This window comes from Panthera uncia (assembly GCF_023721935.1).
Source record: "Panthera uncia isolate 11264 chromosome B2 unlocalized genomic scaffold, Puncia_PCG_1.0 HiC_scaffold_24, whole genome shotgun sequence".
Lineage (NCBI taxonomy): Eukaryota > Metazoa > Chordata > Mammalia > Carnivora > Felidae > Panthera > Panthera uncia.
Window position 1 is genome coordinate 51488771 of NW_026057580.1, and position 12008 is coordinate 51500778.

Below are 12008 nucleotides of genomic sequence, written 5' to 3' on the forward strand. Positions count from 1 at the left end.
GAACTTACCCAATGTGTGATTTATCACTGTCAGAAATAAAAAATTGCCTTTGCATTTATCATTCTACCTCCTTATTCTATTACATCGGAAATTCACAACCTTTTTTTAATACTTCCCACTCCTGCTTTATAAAAACTGTAGTGGCTAAGCAATTTTCTCTATGCTAACCCCCAGTAAGTTGAGAATATACATGGCAGTTGGGATAGAAAAACACACAATTCCATAATGCTAGCAACATCTGCATATCTCAGCATCTTTGTGATGACATTGAGCTACCAAAGGACCTGTCTTTGTTCACCCAGCTGTTGATTTCTTGCCAGAAGGACATTCCACCACATTAATCCTACTGATGACCTGTCTGTGTAGATGGATTTTTAATCCATTGATTTAAAAAAGACAAAACAAAAACCAAAAATGACCAAATAGCTCTATTGATAGCCATTATATAATTCCATATTTCCTAGTCTTAGCAACATAGTTCACATTCTTTAAGATCAACTAAAACTAGAAAACAATTCTAATATTGTTTAGTATATTTTCCAATATATCTAGGTTCCTAATAATAATTCTATAAATTAAGAAAACTCATATATGTGTTAACAACTTTCAAGATCCAAACATATGAATTCAACAATAAAAGTGTTTGAGTTTAACAAAGTGTTCATGATAAGTATTTAGATCCATGAAATGCTCAGATTAACTGCTGAAACAAGCTTATGCCTTATCAAATAAGATTACAATTTAGCAGTACACTGTAACCGTCAGACATTATGAAACGTTTACTCCTAACTATGTCTGTTTGATGGATATTGCCTATGTCCGGTGTATGATTCTACATTACTAGACAGAAGAAACCCATGTACCCAAAGCCAAAATCTATAACGTGACTTTGACTTCTCTTAGTGAAAAGCTTTGAGGAATAAATAATAGTAATAGAAAATGCATTCTGAGTCTATGTTGTAAGTGTGAACAACAAAGAGACTATTTTGAATGCAATCACATTTCCTTTCAGTTGTGGTAAACAGTGTCACAGCTGGGCTGAAGTCTTGTTAGCTCTTGTGTCATACAGAAATAATGTTTCTTCAGAACATGTCTCATTTTTAAAAATATGTGTGTTAACTGTAAATGTTGGCAGACTCCTATCTTAAACTGAGCAACATACTAGTTTTCACATCTAAAGAATTATAGGATTCTTTAGAAGCAAAATTATTTACTTTAGTTTCTAGATCAGGTAAAATAAAGTTCCCATGAGTTCTTTTAATGGTTTGGGCTGTTTGTTTAGTTAATATTCCTATTTTTCAATTAACTGAGAAAAACAAATACTTTGACACATATCTGGCTCAAATTGATGATGGATGACCTAATAGGTGAGAAGTAAAGTATGTGACAAAAGGTGGGAAATAAGAATTATTTATTCTGCCACTAGCTCCATATGTAGCTATTAGAAATTCATTAGATTAAACTCTGATATAAAGACCAAAAGTGAGAGTTATGAACTGATTTCTACTTGAAATGTTGGAAGAAGATACATAAGGAGAAGAAAACTTGGACTTGTTAATTATTTACGAAGTACCATGAGACGTTCTGTAAGCCAAAGTCATGAGTATGATTTTTCTCTTAATAAATAAAGTATCATGTGATTGATCTATATGTTGTCATCAAACACAGACATACATGTTGGTGACAAACCAAATGCAAGCACATATCTCAATGAGTCACCATTAGCCCTCTTGCCAAACCTAAATTTTTTGTTGTATTAATTTTGTGTGAAATTGATCATTAAGTTTGGTTTTCCTTCTAGTTCTGGGTTGGTTTCCTTGATTTCTTTTTTAAAAATGTTTATTTATTTTGAGAGAGAGAAAGAGAATCCCAAGCAGGCTCTGCACTGTCAGCATAGGGCCTGCTGGGAGTCTCAATCCCACAAACTTTGAGATCATGACCTAAGGTGAAACCAAGATGCCCAACCATCTGAGCCACTCAGGCACCCCTGGTTTTGTTTTGTTTTTTAGTTGTGACTAACAGCATGCCAATTTGAGTTTTTATAAAGGATATTCTTTTCTACTCAAAGAAATAAAAATTTTCAAAATACTTTTGAACCTAAAATAACTTTTTAAACTCCATATTTTGTGCTGTGTCGGCTAGTAATCAAGAATTCCCGGAGGACACAGGTATAGTTTTCTTCTACTGTTCCTGAGTTATCAGCAGAGAACAGCTTGGGAGTTATTTTCCTCAGCCCTTTTTCTAAGTTGAAAAAGATTTTATAGAGTGTTTAACTAGACCATGATCAGTTGATCCTGAATATAGTAGCTGTAGTGCCTTTCATTGCTTCTTCAAAATTCCTTTGCTTGGCTCTGTTGACCACAAAGCTGAGAATGCAACCCCCCTCTCCATTCCAGTAATGAGCAGGTGATGATGGCACATTGTGTTACCATGGCAATTAGTTCATAAGGCTGTTTTCCCCTTCCTTCCTTTTTTCCCTCCTTCCTTCTTCTTCTTGTCTCTCTCATTCCTTCTCCCTTTTTTTCTCTTTCTTTCTTCTTTCTTTCTTTCTTTCTTTCTCTTTCCTTCCTTCCTTTCTTCCTGCCTTCCTGCCTTCCTGCCTTCCTTTTTCACTTTTTCTTCTCTTTTTTGGAAAATAACAAATTGTGAGAAATACAGATTTGGGTGCTCAAAGACCTAATTTCAATAGAAAGCCCAAAGATTTATTATAATTTCTCTTAAAATTATATGCTAATGTTTTGAGCTGTTAACTCTGTGTCTTCTTTACCATATAAAATACCTGGTTACTTTATTTAGAAACATAAACTATGAGTTGATATTATGGAACTCGCCTTTTTTTCTCAACTAAAAATATTTGATAGATTACTCCGAAATAAAAATGCTACCTGAGTGAAAAAGCTGAGGGTGCTGAGTTTTCATCTGACAATGAAGGTACTTAAAGAAGGTATTTAACTTTACATTTGCTTATCTGTATAAGTAGGGATAATACAGATGCCTAATGATTATAAAAAAGCTTTGATGGCTCACATGAAAGAAGATAGCTACATGCTTTAGAATTAAATATTTAAAATGGATATAATTCCATTACTCTTCATTATTTCTTTGTGAAATAAATGTGTTTCAGGAAGTATGTGGCTGTCTTGCAGACAAATATAATAAAGCATAGAGTTGTTAATGGACTTGGGAAATTAATAAGAAGCCCAAACATAAACCCAGGTTTGCTGAGTTTTAATTCCTTTCATTAACTTCTTTCCACAATTTCTGATATTCCTTATTTTGTGCTTCACAAAGGAGAATAATGAGAATACATTTTTGCAAAAGTAAGGTGTGTTTATTGCACTGTTAGGTCAAAATCCTCTCATCATATCTGTCTACTTCTGCTTCAGAAATGCTTATGTAACTTATGAAAAATTCAAATCTCTTTGATCCTTGGTTTCCCCATCTGAGCACTTTTATGACTTACGAATAACACAGAGCTTTTATGTTATAATAATATCTACATCATAAGACATTTTATGAGTATTAGATTAAATAAGGTAATAGATGTAAAAATGCATTTCAAACTCCAAAGAGTTTTATAAATTGAAGACCTTATTTATGAAGGTACTCTGTGGCCAGAGTATAGGGGGCTTTAAACATTAGGTTTACAAGTGTTGACTTACTTTTTGGGCAGTGGGGAACCTTTAAAGTTTTTAGAAAAGGCAGTACAAAGCCCAAGGAGAGCTTGAGGAACATGGATATAGCAGTAGCCTTTGTGATGAATCAAGAGATGAAAAGACCAAATGAGGAGCGTGGGGTGGGGTGGTTAGAAGACTAGTTCAAGTGAGAGGTAAATAAGAGTCGAACCAGCATAATGACAAGAATAAGAATAAGAATAATAAGAATAAAAAACATGTACAGATAGAATCTATGGAATCAGCTAAAGAATGAAGAGGTGGGTTAAGAAAGAATAACATGGCGTTAAGGGTTGAATCTCAGCTATAGGAGACAAAAATTAAGGAATTTAGAAGATGGGGCTCGGTATTTGTAAAAGATGGAATACCAATTTCAGTGTATGTTGACTTTGAGGACTTGTCAGAGCATCACGTTGGGTGCTAAGAAGCGTTAATGAAATCAGGAAAGCAGTCAGAGGAAAGTGGTCACAAAGTAAGGAGTCATTTGCAAAGAAGTAATAATAAGAGCCCTGAGAATAAAGAACTTTGATGAGAAAGATACTATAGGTTCAGAGGGCTATATAGTCTCGTAATAAAAGACGGTGAGAAACTGAGGCTCCAGAAAGAGGGTAGAAGGCAGGGTAAGAAAAATTAAAAAAAAAAAAAAAAAGGAAAACAAAAACAAAAAACAAACAAAAAAAACAACTAAAAGAATATGGCAACATGGATGCCAGTGAATGGGAGAAGTTGAAATTTTCATAAAAATATGCTGTCCTATATTTTAAAATATTTTATTAGAGACCAATAAGGAAGGGACTGTGAATAATTAGGAATGGAAATTTTGAGAAGATACTTGGCAAGGATTAGGGGGGTTGGAATTGTGTTTGTCATCTTCAGTGTTATCACCCTCACCTGGTAGAGACCTCGTATTTATGAACAATTTAATAAATATTTCTGTGAATGAATGAAAGATGAAAAGCAGATTTTGAGAGCTTAATAAGGGAACTGGTAACAGAGAATTTAAAAAATTAGAAAATACAGACTGCTTTTCTAAGATAATTGCAATGGTGCAAAAGATTGTATCATGGGCACAGGTTACTACTGATAGTCAATATTTATTTGTAGCTTACTCCTTCTTAGCAATCTTTCTTAGGGAGGCATTATTTTTATCTCCATTCTAAAGTAGAGGAAACTGAGGCATCAAGAGATTAATGTTAAGCTGAAGGTCACAAAGCTGGTCGTGGAAGAAGCTAGGCTACATCTGATTATATCACTTCTCTACTTAAAATTCTTTGATAGCTTACATGTTGAATCATTAGCATCTGCCACAGTGTGTGGCACACTGAAGTATAAATTACCTTTCTACTGATGGAGAGACCAAAACACAGAAATCAAGTCATTTGCCCAAGATCACACACATTAGTGGTGGAGACAGTTTAAATCCAGGCACCCTGATCCAGATCCCCTGATCCTATTCATTGTATAACACCATCTCAAATGACTATATTTGACATGAGTCCTAGACATGAGACATCGAGCCTAGATGGGGCATTAACAAAAATCAGAATAAAAGCTGATAAATTGGGAGAGAATGGAACAAAGAATAAAAGCATTTCATTATGAATAGTAAGTCTAGTAGGGATTGACAGAGGGAGAGCAGTGGTAGATTATCCACGTTCTTGGAGGAACAGTGGTTCTGAGTGATGCTGAGATCTGGTGTGGGTTGTACTAGTGGGTGAGTGAAGATAAGTGGAAATGGAGATCACTAACATTGATTATTTGAAGACTTATGGGACTAAGGCTAAGAGGGCAAGTGAGAAGAACTTCATGAAACAAATCTAGGCGAACGAGACATCTTTTCCAGGCATGGTGTCTCAGAATTATGATATGTACATTACGTATCAATGATAGAGTATGCTCCTCTTGGAATTTATCTATGGATGTTAATCCTATGTTTACTTCTTCCAATTCTACAGCTGTGAGTTGAAAGAATTTCTAGATGGGAATTCATAGCATTTTCTTTTTAAAAAATCTACAAAACTTGGTCCCCAAACTTGCATGTGGTCAATATTCAGTATACGTACGCATAATGGAGATTGTGCCTAGAGCGAAGGCTCCCCTCTATTCTGAGAAAAACATTATATCACGTACCCTCCATTCATTCATCCTTTCTTAAGGGATGTTGAGGAATGATTTTCTTAAGGGAAGTCATTTGAGGGACATATTTTCAGCTGAGCTGGAATGGATTTGGTTTGGAATTTTAACTGTCAAGGTTGAAGATCTCATGGGTAACAGAAGACACCATATGTTCTGGTACTCTATTCAAAATAGGACTCCCCTCGAGCTTATTATCATGCAACAGCACTACTTCAAGGCCTAAGCTAGAAAAAAGAGAAGTCCTTTGTATTGCTCTGAAGTTTCTTTCAATGTTTCCTTAATGAAACAACCCCGTTTAACCTATAATTATGGCCATTGGAATTTGAACTGTGGTAAGAGATGTAGTAAGGATTAGTAGTAGCTGAAACTGAAAAGACATAGCCTCACTCTAAGGAGGGAACTGCATTTGAGATTCATTGTTCTCACAGGCTGGACGTTTCCCCTTTCAAATACACACATCTGCACACATGTACCTACATAACCTTTCCTCGATGAAATTTCTCCTTAAAAATTGACATTTTTCAAAGGCAGACTGCACATCGGGATACATATAGGACCCACTGAGAGATAAAACATAACTCCTCTCTAACAGGGGACATTTCTTTAGGTTCTGATTCATTACTGGTTCAGTAAGTTAGGGAAAGAGACAATAAAAGGCAAAAAAAAAATGAGCCATATTTTCACATAACAGTCAACTTCCATAGACGTTTGTGTCCTTCCTCAGAGATTTTTTTTTCCTCTTTGAAACTTTTGGAGATACAGTTTTTTAACTGTGCTGTATTAGCCTCAGTGATAACCCAGTGAGGGTCAGTCTACAACTGCCTCTTGGATTACAAGAGAACAGAAGTTAGAGTTGTACTAATAGCATGCAGGGAGTTCAGTGCTTTCGGCTTTGAAGCCTATCTGTCAATTTTTCTTAAAATACACACGTACATACACTGCCTTCGGTCCTTTCGCTGCCTGATTAATGTGGCTCTGTTCCTCTAAGGCTAACACATGCTGCACTTGCCTTGTTTCTAGCAGCACAGCCCCTCTGGTGTTGCCCGAATTATACCTGGTTCTTTCCGACAAATTATTGTGATGATTAAGAAAGTTTGATGATATATCGTTTTTTAGATTCCAGACCTCCTGTCAGATAATAGAGTCAGAAGTGTAGGGCTGCTGCAGTTATTCCATATCAATGCTCTGAGTTCAAATAAAGTGTCAGGATGACTAAGTACAAGGGATTTGTGGAATGCTTTAATGTTGCCTCATTTCAAATCACTTCATAAGCAGCCTGGTAATGAGCTCAATAAATTCTGTTGGAGGAGGAAAAAAAAAAAAAAGCCCTGTATTCACTACAGAAAAAGTAGGTTGCTATTTTATAATTAGGCCTCTGGGCTGGTGGGAAGGAGTCTTATTTCCTGTTTGAAATCCACTTTGTTAGCTCTGTGATGTGGAGATGGCTAAATGAGTATGAAATATTATAATTAAGGACATCACAAGCTGTTTATCTTATCAGCAGTGTTTTTCCTTAAAGGCTGCCTCATTGACCACTTGTGTATTATAACCACTTTTTTTCTGTGCTTTGCCAGTTGTAACCAACAGAGGTTTATCTGGCACTAAGGGGAAGAAAGGAGATATGAACAGCAGCCCAGCAACCAGAAGTTACGTGAGGGACCTAAATTGCTTTATTTCGCTCTGGTCGGGCATTCTTTTCATTAACTGCAATAAGCTGTTTGTTTATGAAATAAACAAGTTTATGAGAACTTGGCTAAACCTGGTGACAGTGTGCTGCCCAGGGCCAGACTGTGAGGTGCTATCTTGGGCATCCCGCTAAGCAGCATGTTTTTGTTTTGAAGCTAACACAGAAACCCAATCCCACTTTGGAAAATGAGACCTGGTTTATTATTGATTGGGTGGAAAGCAAGTGGCCACATCTGTAATCTCCACTGTGACTTGAAAGGCTCTATATTAGGATAATCTTTTGACCTGCCAACTTTCTTGTTTTCATTCAATAGTGGGAGGGTGAGTCCTGGTCCCCTATAATAGACTGAAATGACAATTCTCACCAGGTTCTGCTGCAAAGGTCTGGATAGTAGTTATTTGCCTGATAAGCCATTTGGCTGAGCTGAAAGATCAATTCATATATTCACAACACCTTGCCCTAGTGTTGATTTCTGAAAGGTCCCATTCTCAAAAAACATAGTAAAAGTCTAAGGTGTTCCTAAGGATAGACTCAGTATACCTGGACATTCAGCATTGGTTGGCCCTTGATGAAATGATGGACAAGGTTTTGGGTGACAAGTTTTCCTTCTGAATTTCATCCGCAAACCTGCCTTGACCCTAAAATCTGAAAGTCCCTTCCATATTCATGTTGTCTCTACAAATTCTCCATCGAAATCCTTTAAAGAAAGTATGTAACAAAGAAGTTTACAAAGAAGTGGCAACTTAGTCACATTAGAAGTATTAAGACTGTCTGGGGGCACCTGGGTGGCTCGGTCGGTTAGGTGTCCGACTTCGGCTCAGGTCATGATCTCGTGGTCTGTGAGTTCGAGCCCCGCGTTGGGCTCTGTGCTGACAGCTCAGAGCCTGGAGCCTGTTTCGGATTCTCTGTCTCCCTCTCTCTCTGCCCCTCCCCTGTTCACGCTCTGTCTCTCTCTGTCTCAAAAATAAATAAACGTTAAAAAAAATTTAAAAAAGAATTTGTTAAAAAAGAAGTATTAAGACTGTCTGATACGGTTTTATGTGATGCCCAAGGCCACTGCTTATCATTATGCTCTTTGTGAACTGCCCCCAAACATCAAGCCAAGGGGTGAATGGAGAATGAAATATGGCATCACTCAATTTACCCAGCCCTGCATCTTGGATAGGTTTGGATTATCCTGGAGGAATGGGTGACTTTCTATAATTCATGGCCCACAGAGGGTAACTGTGGCTAATGTGTCCAAAAATGCCTCATACGTTGGACAGGGGCCCCATATTATTTCTCCCAAAGAAAAAAAGAAATGAATGTGTCATTATAGCCTTTTTGTTGTCATAGACATTATTTGAATACTAGGGGTCCTGAAATAACCTCATGTAGACAGAAGCTGGCTTTTCCTATACACACAATTATTAAACAAACATTTGCATTGATTGTATGAAATGCCAACATTGAACTGCAGCCATGATCTAGAATGGGGGTTGACATTTTTGTAAAGTGTCAGACATTAAACGTTTTAGGATTTGTAGGCCACAAGGTGCCTCTCATGACTGCAACTCTGCTGTCATAGCAGCAAAACAACCATAGACAAACGTAAATGAATGAGTATGGCTTTGTTCCAATAAAACTTTATTTATGGATGCTGAAGTTTAAATGTCATGTAATTGTCATATGTCACCATTTAAAAATGTAAAAACCATTCTTAGGTTGAGGGCCATACAAAAATAGAATATGTAGGCTGGATTTGGCCTGGAGCCAGTAGTTAGATGATCTCTATATCCCTATTGTAGAATAGATTTCAAGTAGGAATCTTCCTAACCTGGGGGCTGGGCTGGGGTGGGGTGGGGGCAGGCTCCCACTGCATGAGCATTACAACCCCATTGACACACTGCTAGACACTGTTGGATGGTCAGAAAAGAGCATGACAAAAAGATGGCATTTCTAAAAGCCTTAATCTTGTAAATTTTAAACACATTGAGTTGTTTTTAGGTAATAAAGCACATCAAATACCATTGAAAGGCAAGAGAGGGTAACCACAAATTGAGATCTACTCATTCGGAAGTCATACTAAGTGCAACACAACTGCCGAGTTTTGCTTGGTATCAGCAGAATCCTTTTACTCGTTTATTCACTAACTGGTTCAGCTATTCAGTGCCTACTGTGTGGAGGGTCCATGAGGATCCTTAAAATGGGGGAAGGTGCCAATCATGGGGGGTGCGGATGAAATCTTGAAAACTCCCAGAAGGAAGGCATTCCAGAGTCGGAGTGGAGCAGCTAGAGAAGGTTGGCCAACGGCCGCCAACAGATGACCTGGCTTCTGGGTTTGCCCTGTGAGCAAGTATGGCATGCACCTTAGAAGAGGAAGAGGCGGAGCCCTGAGTGACAGCAGAATGTAAACAGCAACTCAAAGCCACCCACCAACGCATAGCTTTCAAGGGTGCACATGGGGGTTTCAGCCACAGAAACAGATACCAGCAGCTTCATCTTCCAGGAAGAAGGACAGTTATGCTTTGCATGCATATTTGGCGATGAGCATGGACTCAAATCTTATCCTGTTCCTCCTGAGATTTTTATATTTTTCACAAATACCTCTTTCCATCTGTAGTTGATTCATTGCTTTTTCCGCTATGCTTGATGTATTCATTATTTCCAGGACAGCTACTCTGAAGTAACACCCTATCAAAACCCCCGCACCATCATTACCACCACCTCATACACAGATAGAATTCCTTGAAAGAGAAATCATAATTGCATCTTGGTTTTTCAATGGCAACATTAATTGAACTGAAAAAGATAAGAATTAATGTGGCTTATTACAGTCATCCAGAATTCTGGCACTCCCAGCTGAAATGAAATGCTTCTGGAAGTAAAAAAAAAATGATTCTGGCTCCAAAGTGCCAAAACATCTGGATGAAACCTGAAACATGAAAAATGAAGTCAGTTTCCCGATATTGTGTCTTCTAAGTGACAAGCATCTTATATTTACTGATTTAGCTGCCTTAAAACTTACATGAAAAGCTATCTAGAATTAAGGTAGTGACATAAATGTATTAATTCTAACATTAGTGTAGGTCTTCATATTTCTAAGATTTTTCACATGCTGTGTTTTACTAAAATTTCATAACTATGCAGCATAGTATTAACATCAATTCCATTGTATAGGTGTGGTGGCTGAGGGTGAAGGTGTGAGGGGACCTGCTCCATTTCAGGTGGCAGTAAGTCTAGGCAGGGACTGAGATTTCAGTGCATCTAAATCAGACATGCTTCTGGTTGTACGAAATTGTACTAAGCTCCCTACGTGAGTGTGGTTAGAGAAACTAAGCAGTATAAGTCAGAGTCTTTGATGGGTTGCTGTTATTTGCAGAGCCTTTTGTTGAGAACCTCATCTCAGTACCCCACAATGTCTCTGTTACCCTTGCCCCCAAAATGTGAAAAACTGGACCAATATTTTGTACTTGCTGCCTTATGCTTCTCTTTCCCAAGAGCTTAAATGACGTGCATGTGGTTTAAAGTTTCTGAATATCAAAATGTTTAGCAAAGCCAATGTCTTCTATCGTATTAGGCAGACCTACCCTTTGCATTTGATGTAATAATTTATCATTATGGGCAGATGTATAATTATTATCATCCCTAATGAGACAAAGATGCAAATTTCATGTTTGATGTTAATCTGCCAAATAATTTAACGTTAGTTCAGTTTAAAAAATGGCATGGATCATACATCTGCTTAGTGGTCTGTGAGGGAAACCAAAGTGAATCTGATTGCAGCCCTGTCAGGATGGGCTACCCTATAGCCTCGTGGAAGAATGTTTATTTTTGAAAAAGGGAAAACGTGTTCATGAGAATGTGGTGATGCTTAACTGCTTTCCAAACTTAGAATAAATATTTACATAGAGAAAAGTCTCCAAACATTAAGGCAACTGTTTCATAAGCCAGAGAAATATTTCAGAGAGAGAAGGGGACAGAGGAGCCAAAGAGGGTTCTCCACTGACAAGCTGAAAGCAGTGAGCCCAATGTGGGACTCAAACTCACAAACTGTGAGATCGTGACCTGAGCTGAAGTTGGACACTCAACCGACTGAGCCACCCAGGTGCCTCTATGTACCTTCTTGTATCTCTGCTGATACATGTTAATATCCTGCAGGCTCTCTTCTGTCCCCTTTACAGGCTTATACAAAGAAGATAAAAATTAAAACAAAAGTGTCAAATCATATCCAGGAAAGATGCAATGTAGGTTCCCCCCACCCCCAATCTTCTGTTCCATTCCCACATCCTGAATTCCACTTTCTCCGCTGAAAAGCCCAAAGACTCGTGGCTGGTAAAGATATGAAATTAGATGACCTACATTCCTGTGAAAGTGGAGATATTTTCTGAAGCAAGTTGAGGTTTTGTGTGTTAAGTCATCAATTCACTCAACAAACATCTATTAGACATAGTAGCTGTGCTAAGAGCAGGTGAGTCTACCCACCCCACGTACCACCCCTAAGTTGAACAAGCAAATTGCAGCCCGGATGG